General features: G+C 42.5%; 1 protein-coding gene across 13 annotated transcripts in view; it reads left to right on the top strand.

The window, feature by feature from the left end:
- Positions 1-14349, top strand: part of LOC308473893 (uncharacterized protein) — a 111382-nt gene that overhangs the window by 75237 nt on the left and 21796 nt on the right. For 2 of the 13 annotated variants that reach the window (XR_013984363.1, XR_013984364.1), the window contains exon 1: positions 4390-4520. The exons of the other annotated variants lie outside the window; for them this stretch is intronic. The gene's annotated coding sequence lies outside the window, so the exon portion shown is untranslated. Of the gene's footprint in view, positions 1-4389; positions 4521-14349 lie in introns of those variants that run through there. 13 annotated transcript variants of the gene reach the window in all.

Below are 14349 nucleotides of genomic sequence, written 5' to 3' on the forward strand. Positions count from 1 at the left end.
GAAGAAGAATATGCAGAGCGTGGATTTCAAAGGAGAATCACCTGATCTAATCTGGATGGGTTGTGACTTGGATCAGGTCACAAGCCCACTATAGTCCACTTTCGAGTCTGAAGTCTTGTGGAACCCTTTACCCATGGCCTGAAGGTCCCAGCTGCCTCTATCCATTTTTAATTGGTTTTCTTTTCTTTTAAAAAAGTTGCACAAATCACTTAGCTGCTCACAGCCTGGAGAACGCAGCATGTGGCTCTTCTTGCTGTCACAGGCTTTCAATAGCATGGAACAAGTCCTCCCGGGAGCAATGGAACTGTATGGTGCTCTGCTGCTCTCAGAGAAGCTTACATGGGGAAACCATGGCTTCACTCTGTTTTTACATGCCCTGATGGTTTATTTGTTACTTCATGCATTGATCCTGTTCTCACAGTTGTGGGCAGGAAGCCACAAGAAATGAGGCAGAGTGTCCATACCAATCCCCTATCCCTCAAAAGGTATGTTTGGATGAGGTGAGGAAGAGGGAAGAAAGAATAATTCTGTGAGGAGAATCTCCCGGGTATTTAGTCTTCGTGTGCACATCATATTTACTTGCTATTTCCCTGCATGCTGTTTCTCATGTTAAATCTTTTTAATGTATGAACCAGGCCTGCAAAGGGGTGAAAGGTTGGGGTGCATTAGGTCCTGAGGTACGTATGCTGTGTGGTGCTGGAGACCAGACTGAGCCAGGATGCCAGCTGCATATCCAGAGCATATCTAGAGCATGTGAAGAATCAAGTTCCATGAACACTGATTTGATTTATTATATTTGATTTAATCTTTATCCTACCCTCCATCCAAGGAGTTAAGAGTGGCTGAGAGCTAGCTTAGCCTGACAGACGGTAACTGACCAGAGGTCCATGAGTAAGCTTCATGACAGGGTGTGGATCTCTATCTGGAAGGGGAAATATTTCAAGGTCAGTGGGTGTTGTATTCAGGCAAAAGCATCTCTCTCTCTTCAAAAAAACCGAACAATCTATTGACAACATATGCTACCTATTTAGACTTTCCCTTTGCCTCAGTGTTAGCTTTTAAACCTGTTTCATTTGAAGGATTTGAAGCGGGTAATATTTAAAACAAAATGACATAAAATCAATTGATCAAAACCAGTACTATACATTATAACATAAAAGAACCAGTACATTATTGAACTTCAGCCCCAAGGGACCAGATCACACAAACATGGATTTACTGCACTCCTCAGAAGTGCTCAGGTTCTGACTTGAGCCACCAGGGGAATATGCAATTTAGTACTGGTTTTCAATTTGCTATTGTGTTTTGTAGTTTGAATAATTTTATATGTGTAAACTGCCCTGAGGTTATTCATTACAAAGGACAGTATGGAAATGGATTAAATAATTTTTTTCTATCCGTCTGTCTATCTTTATATCACATACCAAACAATCATGTGTTAATTTTTATAAGCAAGACTTCATTGTTAATAGTTGTTATAAAAGCTGATGTATAGTAAGTCAAATCCTCTGTCCTAACTCTTTGGTCTTTTAATATGTCCACCTTTTGATCTCTCTATCTCTGAATTTTCCCATTTGCAGCTGGAACCTCTTTTCAGTTAAACTGTTTCACTCGCTAACCCCTTTCTCTTCCCCCGTTGAACTAGTTTTCTCTCTCTCCAAGCAATACATTTTTTGCCTCTAAGTTGTCTTTTTGCTCTTCTCCTGCAGTCCCTTACATCACTGCTCCTGTCTCTTTCCTCCATGAATTCTTATTTCAGCTCCTATCTTGCCTCATTGTTGGACGCTTTGCTCCTGTCTCCTGCTGTTCTCTATACTTTCCCAAACCCTCCCATCTGCTGAGATACCACAAAGAAAGACTGGAAGAGAAAGCAAAAAGTAAGGCATAATTAGAGATAGTTGGAAATCCTTCGTTCTCCCAATACAGAAAGGTTACAACAGGCTTGAATATATAGTTTTGACATCCAGTTGAGAGAAAGCTCTAGGGCAGTCAGGTCAGCACCAGATTTCAGGGGTCTTTGTCATGCTCCAGCATTTGTGTTTATAGTGGAAGCACGACTGGCTGGGCACTGGCAGATTTCTAGCTATATGTCATAGGTGCAGAATCCAGACCTTCTGCAGCAGATGGGCTCCCAAGTTACATATTTCTGTACATTGATAAGTTAGACCAGTGTTTTCCAACCAGGGAGCTGTGGCACCCTGGGGTGCCTTGAATGATGGTCAGAGGTGCCCTGGGCAACACTGGCCTCTGTCCCTCTTTCCTTCCCTCCCTCCTCTGATGCCCTCTCACATCTCAAAAGCTTGTACTGCCATTGTTGCAATAAGCTATAAGCTCCACAGGTGAATGGTGCCTCTGGGAGGCACCTCTCTTTGGGGTGGGTAGGAGGGCAGCTCAGAGGCCAGGGACAGCAGCAGCAGCTGCCTGGAGGACCCCCAAAGAGAGGGAAAAGGAGAGGAGGCTGAGAGAACACTCCACAAGGGAGGGTATTTGAAAAAGGGTGAGGGGCTGTCAGCTCTGCAGGCAAGGGGTGACAGAACTGGGCTGCTGAGCCCCACAGCGGCGCCACAGAAAGAATGTAGTTGGTCAAGGGATCTGTGGACTTGAAAAGGTTGAAAACCTCTGATTTAGAGGATACCTTTGAAATATGACCACAAGCAATGAATTCCATTGTTGAATTCTAATATTTCCGTTTGTTGTCTTTTTTCCACTCTTCATTTTCCTTGCACTCCCAGACTGCAGATTTCATGTCAGAAGGTACTGGATTTGCATGACAAAGAGGTGCAGACATTCTTGTATAAATAAAAAAGAATGGTGCTTTCTGCATGCAGCTGGTTGGTCACTACTAGATCCTTCATCTGATCCAGAAGTCTTCTTCTTAAGTGAGGATGGTTGGACAAATTTAATTTATGTAACATTTAAAAGTGAACCTACCTGATTTGCATTCCAAAATGCTGCCATCCTTTAAATCCACACTTCTCTGAAATCTGCAATGCAGTTCTCCACCCAAGTAATGTGTGCAAAAATGCATATATTTTAGAATGCACGTATTAGAGCAGGGGTCAGCAACCATTTTCAGCCATGGGCCGGTCCACCATCCCTCAGACCATGTGGTGGGCCGGACTATGTTTTTGGGGAAAAAATATGAACGAATTCCTATGCCCCACAAGTAGCCCTGAGATGCATTTTAAATAAAGGCACACATTCTACTCATGTAAAAACACGCTGATTCCCAGACCGCCTGAGGGCCAGATTGAGAAGGCGATTGGGCCGCATCCGGCCCCCAGGCCTTAGGTTGCCTACCCCTGTATTAGAGAAATGACATACAGAAATGTATTGTACCAGAGGAAATTGCTTTGTGAAAATGTATACATTAGGCAAAACTGTACATGCAAATGTGTATATTAGGAGAAATTGCTGATGAATTTTCATGAGGACTTTAAAAATAGTAATAAAATGCCAAGTGATGTTGGGAAATGCAGAGAACAGAGCATAAGATTAGAAAAATAAGAAACTGAGAGAAGTCAACACTGATGAATTCACCCATAGCTATTCTTAAGGATAATATTTTATAATACACAGAATAATGATATACTGGTCAGAAAGATCTTTATTTCTGTGCGAAAGGGGTTCTGCCCAAGAGTGTATTTTGTTTTTGGATATTGGCATGGCAAATGGTTTTCTCTTCTTTGTTTTTTTTAAGGTTGCTTGAGGCAAGAGTAACTGGATATATATTACATGAACATTCTTGGAAACCATACGATAACAGAAAGTCCTGGATAATAAAGAATTTTATTTAAAATAAAAAATAGGGAGTTTATTTGATTCTCCAGTTGTGCAAATGGATTTTATGTACTTTAAAATGAGCTAATTTTGATAGATGCAGGAGCTGTAATAGAGATATGGTTACTGGAGCCAGACGGTATGAGTTTTCTCTTTCCGATCCTTCTGCTGAGAATTGCTCTGCTACTTAAGGAAGCCAGCAACAAGAAAATAGACAGAAAACGCAGGAATCTAATTCGGTTAAAGATAAATCAAGAGATAATTCTGATGAAACAAAGCTTTGTAGCCCTTGGAAAGCAGCTGCAGAAGCATGATAGAGCATCCCAATATAAAGGAAAATTACTTTGCTCTTTATACAAGCCCAGAATTCATCTTTTCATACTTATTAGTGTGCCTTTGATAACATTAGTGTGTAATATTTAATTTGGTTCTCCTTGAGAAATCATCATATGTGAGTTCAAAGGAGAGGTGGGGGGGGAGCCATACGAGAGGGGTTCCCCCTCCTCAAGGCAGCTGATGGATCACGCTCTCAGCATGCAACAATCCAATGTGAGAAAAGAACAGTATTCATGTACTTCATCACTTGATTAACTTAATACTCCCATTCATCACAAGTCTGCCAGTACCACACGGAGAGATGAGTGGCCTTTAGATCTGGAATCCTGTCTGCTCATGGCTCCTTTTCTGAATTTGCGGCAGGGAAGAGCGAAGTGGTGGGGTGTCAATGTCAAGTCTGGCAGGTGAGTTCTAGTCACTCTCTGCCAAAGCTATTGCCATCCTATGCCCATTAATTCTACCTTGGGCTAAAAAGCTTCTTGGATAAAAATCCTTGGATGGCTAGCCTGCCTTGGAATCTTGTATAGCAGGATGCCTTTGGTATCTAGGAACATCCAGGAAAAAGGCTACAAAGCAAGCAAGCCCTCATAAAGCTCTCTTGACAGCAACCTATTCCTAGCCAGTCCCATTTTGGCTACAAGCTTGGTGCCACATAACACTTGAGTTTGCAGTTAGAAGGAATGCTGCAAGATTTCCTCTTTTCTACTGACTAACAAGCCAGTCACTAAGCTACTTTACAACTAATCTGTTTGCCAAGAAAAAGCTTTTCCTCTGTGTAGCACATTGCAGTGGGATTCTGACATATATTCCTTTCTGTTGCTTGCCCTGGTAATGTAAATTTTAACATAATTATGTAGCAGTTTTCTTGGAACACAGCCTACATTCCATATGTTTGTCTCTTTGCGATGGTTTGTTTCCTAAATCTCTGTGTAATCAGCTGGTTGGAAAAGTTTAGCACCTAGTCTTTTTCTTCTAAGGATATGTTGTTTTTCTGCTAAAGACCTCACTGTGCACAATCATCAGGAACCCAACACGTTCCTCTATTATTCACAGTACTGAAATATTTTGTTTATATTTGTTTGCCAAAGTGCCATCACAATTGATTTGTACCGGCAAAGGAATTCAGTGAATTTTGAAATTTTGTCCAGCAATTAGCTTGCATGTCATCAGCAGTCTCCTGCACAGATACTGGCATCTGACAACTGGGAAGAGAGTAATACCGCTTGTTATCATAGTAGCCTATCACTTAGTCATACGAGCTCCTTGGATGCTTCAATCTAGTAGCTCAGCCCTGCCTACAACGCTGTGATCCTTGGAGGTTAGTTTGATGACTATAAGTAGTAGGTGTTTTGTTTGTTAAGGGGCTAAAATGGTGGAACTTCATGTTTTTTAGAGGAATATTGTAAATCCTTTCTATTCTTTTAATGGCATTTGTAACCACGGTGTGGTCATATTTTTAAAATTGCGTTGTGTTTTTTTTTAAAGCATTTTGAGCTGCCTGGTGCACCAGTCTGGGACTAAAAGGCATTTTATATAGCAGTCTTTCTATTGATGTTGGATCATAGCCAACATTGGTCATATACAGAGTAGACCCACTGAAATCAACGGACCTTAGCTTAAGTTGGATTTGGTTTCTTTATTTGTAAGCTGATTTGTGCCCGTGTTTTAGAAAAACGCATTCAAGAACTGTAACTAACAATTATTGCAAAGGAGACAATGGTCCTTGGGCAGATGGGTGTGTGCAATGTCTCCTCTCTACAGATGTCGTGTTCCTTTACTCCCCCCCCCCCCAATCTAATAGTCCTGAGTTGGCTCAGTGACTGTTATTACAACCACAGGACAACCCATCAGTGTTTGTGTTTATTCAGCTAATCTTCGAGCACTCTTGACCTTGAGGTGCCATTAAGATGAGACTAATGTTGTGGCTCCACGAGGGTCAAGCTAGACATAATGATAACAGACCCGTCTTTTTAAATGCATTTCTGATGCAATTGTGTGTGTGTGAACTTACTGTGCATTTCCTGTTGCAGAATCATTTCTTGTCCTGCAGTTCCTGTTGCAGAGCAATAACAGCCATCTTGCTGAAGCAATGCCAGTAGCCATGTTCACATATAATGCTGAGCTAAGCCGTTGCTTAACAAGAAGGTGCTAGCTCCTGATGAGGGTTGCAGCTGCTTTGCTTCTCTCTGGTCCTTTTAGCTCACTGTGGTGTGGTAGCCAAGTCAAGGTTTGGTTTAATGTGTTGTCTGAACTTAGGATCATTTTAAAGATCTGTCCTTAGCTACTATTGGTAAAAGGATCCCTGACAGTTAAGTCCAGCCACGAATGGAGCAGCGCACGGAAACTGTTTACCTTCCCACCGGAGCGGTACCTACGTGCTTTTGAACTGCTAGGTTGGCAGGAGCAGGGACTGAGCAACAGGAGCTCACCCTGTCACGGGGATTCGAACCGCCAACCTTCCAATCGGCAAGCCCAAGCGGCACAGTGGTTTAACCCACTTGGCTACTATCGGTAGCCAAGATTTATTCTTTGCTGAACTTTTCAGGAGCCATACTTTTCACACAGCCCCATTAAACCATAGTTGGGCTTACCATGATATGTGAACCAGGCCAATATGGCGCCATGCCTGGAGTGTACAGATGGGTCTTAACATTGTAAAATGGTTGCACACTGTCTAGATGCTAAAAGTCAACCAATTATATATTACATTTCTACTTTCTTCTTGTATTTTTTTTGGGGGGGGGGAGGATTTTGAATTCCAGCCTTTCGCCCTTGGTGCATTTCATAATAGCACAAATTAATACCATAAATAAAAACATGCTTAGTCAGTCATCTGTGGACATTTTGCCTTATTCAACTATTTTTAATTTAAAAACTACAACAGAGTTAGATTCATCAAACGATGGAGAAGAGAGAAATGAAAAAAATATTTGTCCAGGCAAAAGAGCCAATTTGTGGAGCCCTCCTGCTCCTCTTCAGGGTAGCATTCTGTATCTAAAATATTGATACTAAGCTGTTAAACATTGACATAAAACAACTGACTCAATCCAGCAATGGGAAACGTGTCGGAGGAACAAGTAATTAGCAAATGGTATGAACAAAGAGAGAAATAACTCCTAGTTAAGTAGAATATTGTAAATAATGGATTTTATTCAAACAAGCAAGAGTGTGAATTGCTATAAAGTAAATATCAATTATTCATGCCGTTTAATATTTTATTACACCCCTCATAAACATTTACATTAGAACAGCAGTGAGCTGTACCCTGGAGATTCAGCCTAAGCAAACAAGCTCTCCTCTCCTTTTCTAAGCTCCCGAGCTCACTGTCCATCACCACTTAAGCCCAGGATGAAGTGAGCTGAAAATTGCACCACTTCTGGAGGCTCCAAATCATGTCTTGCTGCTCTGTAATGAGAGGCAGCTTTAGGAATTTCTGAAACAATCATGTCAGGCTTTGAATGAGGCCGGCGCTGGAATAATCACATTCTAAACAGTTGCCCTGATCTAGCAGCTCAATTTCTACCACACAGAGCTCTGTGAAAGCAGGCCGTCTACGGTTTCAGTGCATCGGATTCATGTAGGGTAGTTCAGGCTGTGCTGATCACCTGGCTTGTCCTCTTAGCCAGCAGGGACCAACACAGTACAGGTGTACAGCCTTCACAGAGCAAGTTCCCAATGTCGAGCATAAGAACATGGCCAAAGGTAACAAGCTCTTAGCTTTTCTGTGGCCACCTCACATGCGCCTGGTTAGGGACCATGACACTGAATTAGGGGTACAGAAATCAGGGGGTGCCTGGGCTTCCATACCAAGATTGCAGCTGTGTTAGTAAGATGCTACACCAATGTGGCATGTGTTCCACTGTGAACTGTGGCCAGTGAATGGGAATTTATTTAATTTTATCTCCCATCCAAGTACTAACCAGGCCCGACCCTGTTTAACTTCTGAGATCGGGAGGAACCGGGTGCTTTCAGGGTGGTGTGGCTGTAGGCTGAATTTCTTAATTTCATCTAAAGCAGCCTTTCTCAACCTGTGGGTCCCCAGATGTTGTTGAACTACAACTCCCATCATCCCTAGCTAGCAAGGCCAGAGCTCGGGGATGATGGGAGTTGTAGTCCAACAACATCTGGGGACCCACAGGTTGAGAACCACGGATCTAAAGAGTTCTATGCCACTCCCCACAAAATGTATTGAAGTGGTGAACAACAATGTAAAAGCTACATAAGAAATATATACACTATATGGTATACCAAGAATGAAAAGTAAAAAGTGAGCTGGTTGGACAAGAGTCTGGAAATGGTTGGGTGATCAAGAATGAGGGAAACACTTCACTGAAGATGCCCACCTGAATTCCAAAGACTGCTCCATAATAGGAGCTTTGCTGTTTGTTCCAAGCCCGACCCAGACATTCTTCAATTACAGAGCTACTCTGTTCACTCCTTCTCATTTCTGCTCTGTGCCCCTGACCACAGTTTCTAATCTTGGTTAGCTTGTGGCCCAGTGGTATACATAGATGACGTCATACTCAGGTGCCCCAGGCCGTAACTCTCCTAGGTGTGCTCTATGAGGGAATGGGGTTGTATATTCTGCTATGTCAAACCTTGCCAACGATTTGAAAAATGTGTTGCATCACAACATTAGGAATTGCAGCAGGTTTATTTTCTAAGAGCTGGACACTCCATAACAATCGGAGAAAACAAAACAAAATGCCACACAGTCTGACAGAAAGATGTATGAAATAATGAGCAAGGAAAAGTGCAGTAGTTCAAAAAAGAAGGTATCAGGAAGATGTATATGCTATCTAACTTTTTCGGGGGTGGGGGGAATGAATTCTTTCAAGATGACTGACCATGGTTTCCTTTGATCTCAGTCACTGATTTCTTGACGATAAAAACTGTCTCCAAATATCCAGTAACTGGGTGACTAAGAGCATATAAACTGAAGCATAGATTTGTTACTCTGTGCTGGAGTTGCAAACTAATCCATATTAATGTCCCACTTGTGATAGCCAAGTGGGAAAGTTTCCAAGGCACATGCCAGTGAATGTGGCAGAGTCACATCTGTCCAAAGGAGAAGGATCCAAACTCTAGCCTGTGATTGATTTCGAAAAAATGATAATGGACGCCATGTGCACTGATCAAGACTGATTAATTGCTCTAATTGCTTTTGCTTGGGTAATGTACACTGGCCAACCATGTCAGGATTGTATATTTATATTCATATTTGCAACATATATCTCTTCCTAAGTGTGAAAACTGAAAGCAGGACCTGAATGCAACAGAACCATCTCCACTTGTGATTCCCAGCAACTGGTATTCAGAGACAGTGGAGGTGGAACCTAGTCATTCTGGCTAGCAGCCACTGATAACCTTATCCTCCATGAATTTGCCTAATCTTTGAAACATAAACATTGTTTCTGAAATTCTGAAACATTTGAAATCTTTGAAACATAATCACTCACTGCTTTAATAAGACTCAATCTCCCCACTACACTTTGCAACAGCACCAGAGCCAGAGGAATTAACCAATAGTGGTGGGTGCAGGTAGGACAATGTTGCTTACCTGCCTCCTGGCAGGAGGGACAACGCTTAGGGAGCTCAGTGCCAGTCTGATGCACCTGCAACTACACCTACAGTATGCTTGCACCATGCTGATCTCCTCATGGCCCCTCCTTCTCAGAAACAGGCATCAACAATTGGTGTTTGGAAGGTAAGTGAGCAAAGATGCTCTTGCTACTGGATTTAATATTGTTTTAGTTTTCATTTCCACAAATAAAGCTACTTGTGTTTTACCTAGCCTAAGAACTGCCTTCTTAGTTGTCATAAACTGGAAAGACAACAGAGAGGAGGATCCCGGTGAAGGGATTAGCTACAGCTGGTACACACTGGGGCAAGCTGGGGATGGAGAAGTAGAGGTTGAAGGCATAGAAAGTACAGTGGTACCTCGGGTTACATACGCTTCAGGTTACACACTCCGCTAACCCAGAAATAGTGCTTCAGGTTAAGAACTTTGCTTCAGGATGAGAACAGAAATCGTGCTCCGGCGGCGTGGCAGCAGCAGGAGGCCCCATTAGGTAAAGTGGTGCTTCAGGTTAAGAACAGTTTCAGGTTAAGAACGGACCTCCGGAACGAATTAAGTACTTAACCTGAGGTACCACTGTACTCACAGGGCAACAGAGGACAGTGAGGGGATGGGGGTCAGTGCACAGGAACCAGAGAGCAGGACCCATCACCAGAGCCAGAGGGGCCCCCATCTCCATGAACCCAGTGGGCTCTGAGGCATAGGGAGCAGTGGGAGGTACGCTCTAGAAGGCTGAGGCAGGCAAGGCACACAGACCAGCTCACTAGCTGGCCAGGTGCGGCTCATTAATTAAGGGAGGAGGTGTGTGATTCCTCAGCTGGATTGGGCTCAGGACAGGTAAGGATCACATGTCTTGTCAAGCCCAGATGCTGCAATCAAGATTCAAGGGATAAAAGGGAAGCAGAGCTGCAGTGCTTTTCTGCTCAACTTTCCCATGTTGATGGACCACGGCTTGGATGTCCTAGGAGCTCCATGGGACTGTGCTTTTGGGGACTGAACTCCAGGTCCCCTAACCCTGGATCGGCAGTAGAGGCGGGAACCTGGCCTGACTGTTGGACTTTGGACTTGGCTTGCTGTATTGAACATGGACCATGTTTCTTGACCTGTTGGGTTGCCAGCATTTGCCCTGGGGACTGTATCTACCAGTGGGATTAGTCAGGAGGTTGAGGACATTATTTAACTGGCCGATGTCAGGGATGACAAATCCCTTTGTCAGAATGGATTATGTCAACTGGCACTGGGCTAGTGCTCAGCAGCCATATCCAATGAATTATTATGAATTTGTATTGAACTAATTATTGAATTGTTTGTTTTTTCTTAATATGCTATTGCTTTTGTTAGGATGATATTAATAGAAATTTTGTAAAAGTGGCATAAAACATTACAATCAACCCCAGCCAGCATGGTCAACAGTCAGGGATGGTGGAAATTGGAGTCCAAAAACATCTGGAGGGCACTGTATTGGCTACCCCTACTCTAGCTTGGTGAGATCTACCAAAAGACAATTATTCCTTTGGAAGGGGGCCATAGCTCAATGACTGAATACATACCTCCGTGTCCCATGTTCAATCCCTGGTATCACTAAATAAAAGGGTCAAGTAGCAGTCGATGTGACAGATCTGTTTCAGACCATGGAGATCCACTTTCAGGAAGAGTCATAGCAGTGGATTGGATAGACCAGAGTGTGACCCGCTAGAATGGTAAGGAATCTTCCTTTTCTTCTATTCCTTCTGTGCGCCAATTGAAATATATGTCTAAAAACACTTATCCATTTTACAGAACTGGAGATAGTCAACATAAATCAGTCATACAGCTCATGTAGATCTTATAATGAAAGAGGTTACTTAAAGATAGTTTATTTTTAAAAACCAAAATTATTATATTTGTACAATTTACCTCTTTGTCCTATTGATTTTATTTGTTTTGGCAATATACAGTTGAAAGGGAGAAATAAAAATGGATTGCAGTTTAATTGTCCTGGAGAGTTTTTTTTATAAAAAAAATTGCTCTGGAATTTGATTTGGAGTTTCAGCAAGTGTGGTTTTTCAGCCATTTGCTTTTCAGCACCAATAATTCTAAAGCAAACGGTGTAATTCTGAGACAATTTTACAGTTTCTTTCTGACTTGGCATACTTTTTTATGAGCCGGGGGGAGGCAATATGTTTTAACAAACCTTACTGCATCCCTACCCCTCTTCTAAAAACAAACAAACTGAATCAAATTAGAACAAAAGCCAGCCACCCTTGATCAAGGGCAAATCTTTAATAGCTTGGTAGCTATCCAGGAATCCACCCCCCCCCAAGTCATATAACAGTCTTATGTCTGTGAAACAGATTATTACTAGAGTTGAGCTGAATATTCTCCAATAAATCCTTTCAGTGAGAAAAATGGGCTTTTGAGGGAGTGAACGAATTACTGAAAGATGCTGAAAAGCCTGGCATTTTCTCTCACCAGCGCGCTGCTGGTGTATAGAGAGCCCCAGTTGACTGTTGCCAATTTGGTCCTTGTTAGGAAGTGTCATTATCACACAAAGTCTCTTCACACACCTTGCCAAGTGTTAAGTGAAGCCCATGGATTAAGGAATTATGACCCATTGTTGGAATGGAGGTTTTTTTACTTTGAAATTGGAATCTGAGAGCATTGTTTAAGAGGCTGTATTTGTGAAACTGGTACTAGAAACAGTTCACAAATGCTTTGTTTATTTAGTCTATGCTGCATTTCAGAGAGAAGCATCGCAAATGAAGAAAAAAGGACCTCACATTTTATGTGCGGCCTTCGTTTGTAAGTTTTTGTAGGCTTGGAAATCTGGGTCTTCACTTAATACTGGTGGCAGCACAATCATATGCATGCCCAATGAGTGGTAAATACCCCTGGGTTCAATAGGGGCTAATCTCAGGTTTAAGTTTGTAGACTGGGGTCAAAGACTGGCTAGCATTGCCATCTCATGTGTGACATCTATATGAAAGAGAATCTTAAACAAGTAAAAAGGGCAAATGGGATGTTTTTTCTGGAGACCTTTGATTGCAACAGTATTGGTCCCAAGCAGCACTTTTGTTAATCTAGTATTCTAGCTCACTTGATAGCCAGCTGACACTAAAAAATATTCTCAGAAAAAGACAGCCAAAATGATGAAGGGGGTGGAGGAACTCCTTATAAGGAATCATAGAGTATTAAAGCTGGAAGGGACCCAAGAGTCATCTAGTCCAACTGCCCGCAATGCAAGGTAAAGCATCCATGACAGATGACCACCCAACCTCTGCTTTAAAACCTCCAAGGAAGGAGAGTCCACTACCTCTTGTGGGAGTCTGTTCCACTGCCGAACAGCTCTTACTGTTGCAGCATTTGGGACTTTTTAGTGAAAAGACGACTGAGGTGACATGCTAGAAGTTTATAAAATTGTGCATGGCATGGAGAAAATGGACAAAGAAACATTTTTCTCCCCGGGGACTCAGATATACAGCTGCAAATAAAACGTTTTAAATGTGTTGTAAAGTGCAATATACAAATGCGACACTAGATAGCGACAGTGAGCTATGCCAAATTCAATGTATTTTTCAAAACGGGTTTTTTTTTTTTTTTACAAAAAGCATTTTCACCGTGTTTTTTTACATGTGTGTAGATTCCACCCCTTTCTCATAACACTAGAACTCATGCGCATCCAATGAAATGGAAAGTTTGAAGATACAGGACAGATAAATGAAAGTAGTTCTTCACTCGGCACATATATGGAACTTGCTTCCACAGGAGGTAGTGATGACCCCCAACTTGAATGGCTTCAAAACAGCCAAACTCATGGAGGATAAGGCTATCAGTGGCTTCTAGCCATGATGGCTCTGCACTCCCTCTACAGTCGGAGACCGTAATGCTTCTGAATGCCAGTTACTGGAAACTCCAGGAGAATGTTCCTGTGCTTGGGTCCTGCTTGCTGGTTTCCCATAGGCATCTGGGTGGCCACTGTGACAACAGGATATTAGGCTATTGGCCTGATTTCCTATGTTCTTACATACTCACCACCCCATCCTTCCCACCTTTGTTTCTCTGATAACAAAAAATTAGCTCTGTGGAGTGTTTGAATATATTATCACTTCCATCCTAGAACAATTTGTAAGGTATGTACAGTGGTACCTTGTTTCTCAAACGGCTTGGCTCCCAAACAAATTGGCTCCTGAATGCTGCAAACTCGGAAGTAAGTGTTCCAGTTTGTGAACGTTTTTCGGAAGCCAAACTTCTGCACCTTGGTTTTTTAATGGTTTCAGGAGTCAAATGGACTCCCAGAATGGATTAAGTTCGAGAGCCAAGGTACCACTGTATTTACATTTTTTCACTCATGGAATTAGGCTGAGGGAACTGGCTAAAGTCACCATAAGAATTCAGGACAGAGTTCACGGCCTCTGTTTCTGGCCCTAAACCAGCCCCTTGACCTTTCGTCTCTCACTATACTTTTTTCTTTCTGTCATCGACTGTGTCGTTGTTTAGTTGCTTAAAATATTTTAAAGGTCCTGTCCTTGTGCACCACCCGGCCCACATATCTGTCCAATTAGCATATCTGCTCCTGTGGAAGGAGGAGTGCCAGTGGGGATGAGAGGTTGATGGCAGGAAGCTTTTGTGCTAGAAAGAGACTGAGAGGATTCATGGGCAAAAGGCTGTGCCCTGGA

Source organism: Podarcis pityusensis (assembly GCF_964106645.2).
Source record: "Podarcis pityusensis genome assembly, chromosome: 3".
Lineage (NCBI taxonomy): Eukaryota > Metazoa > Chordata > Lepidosauria > Squamata > Lacertidae > Podarcis > Podarcis pityusensis.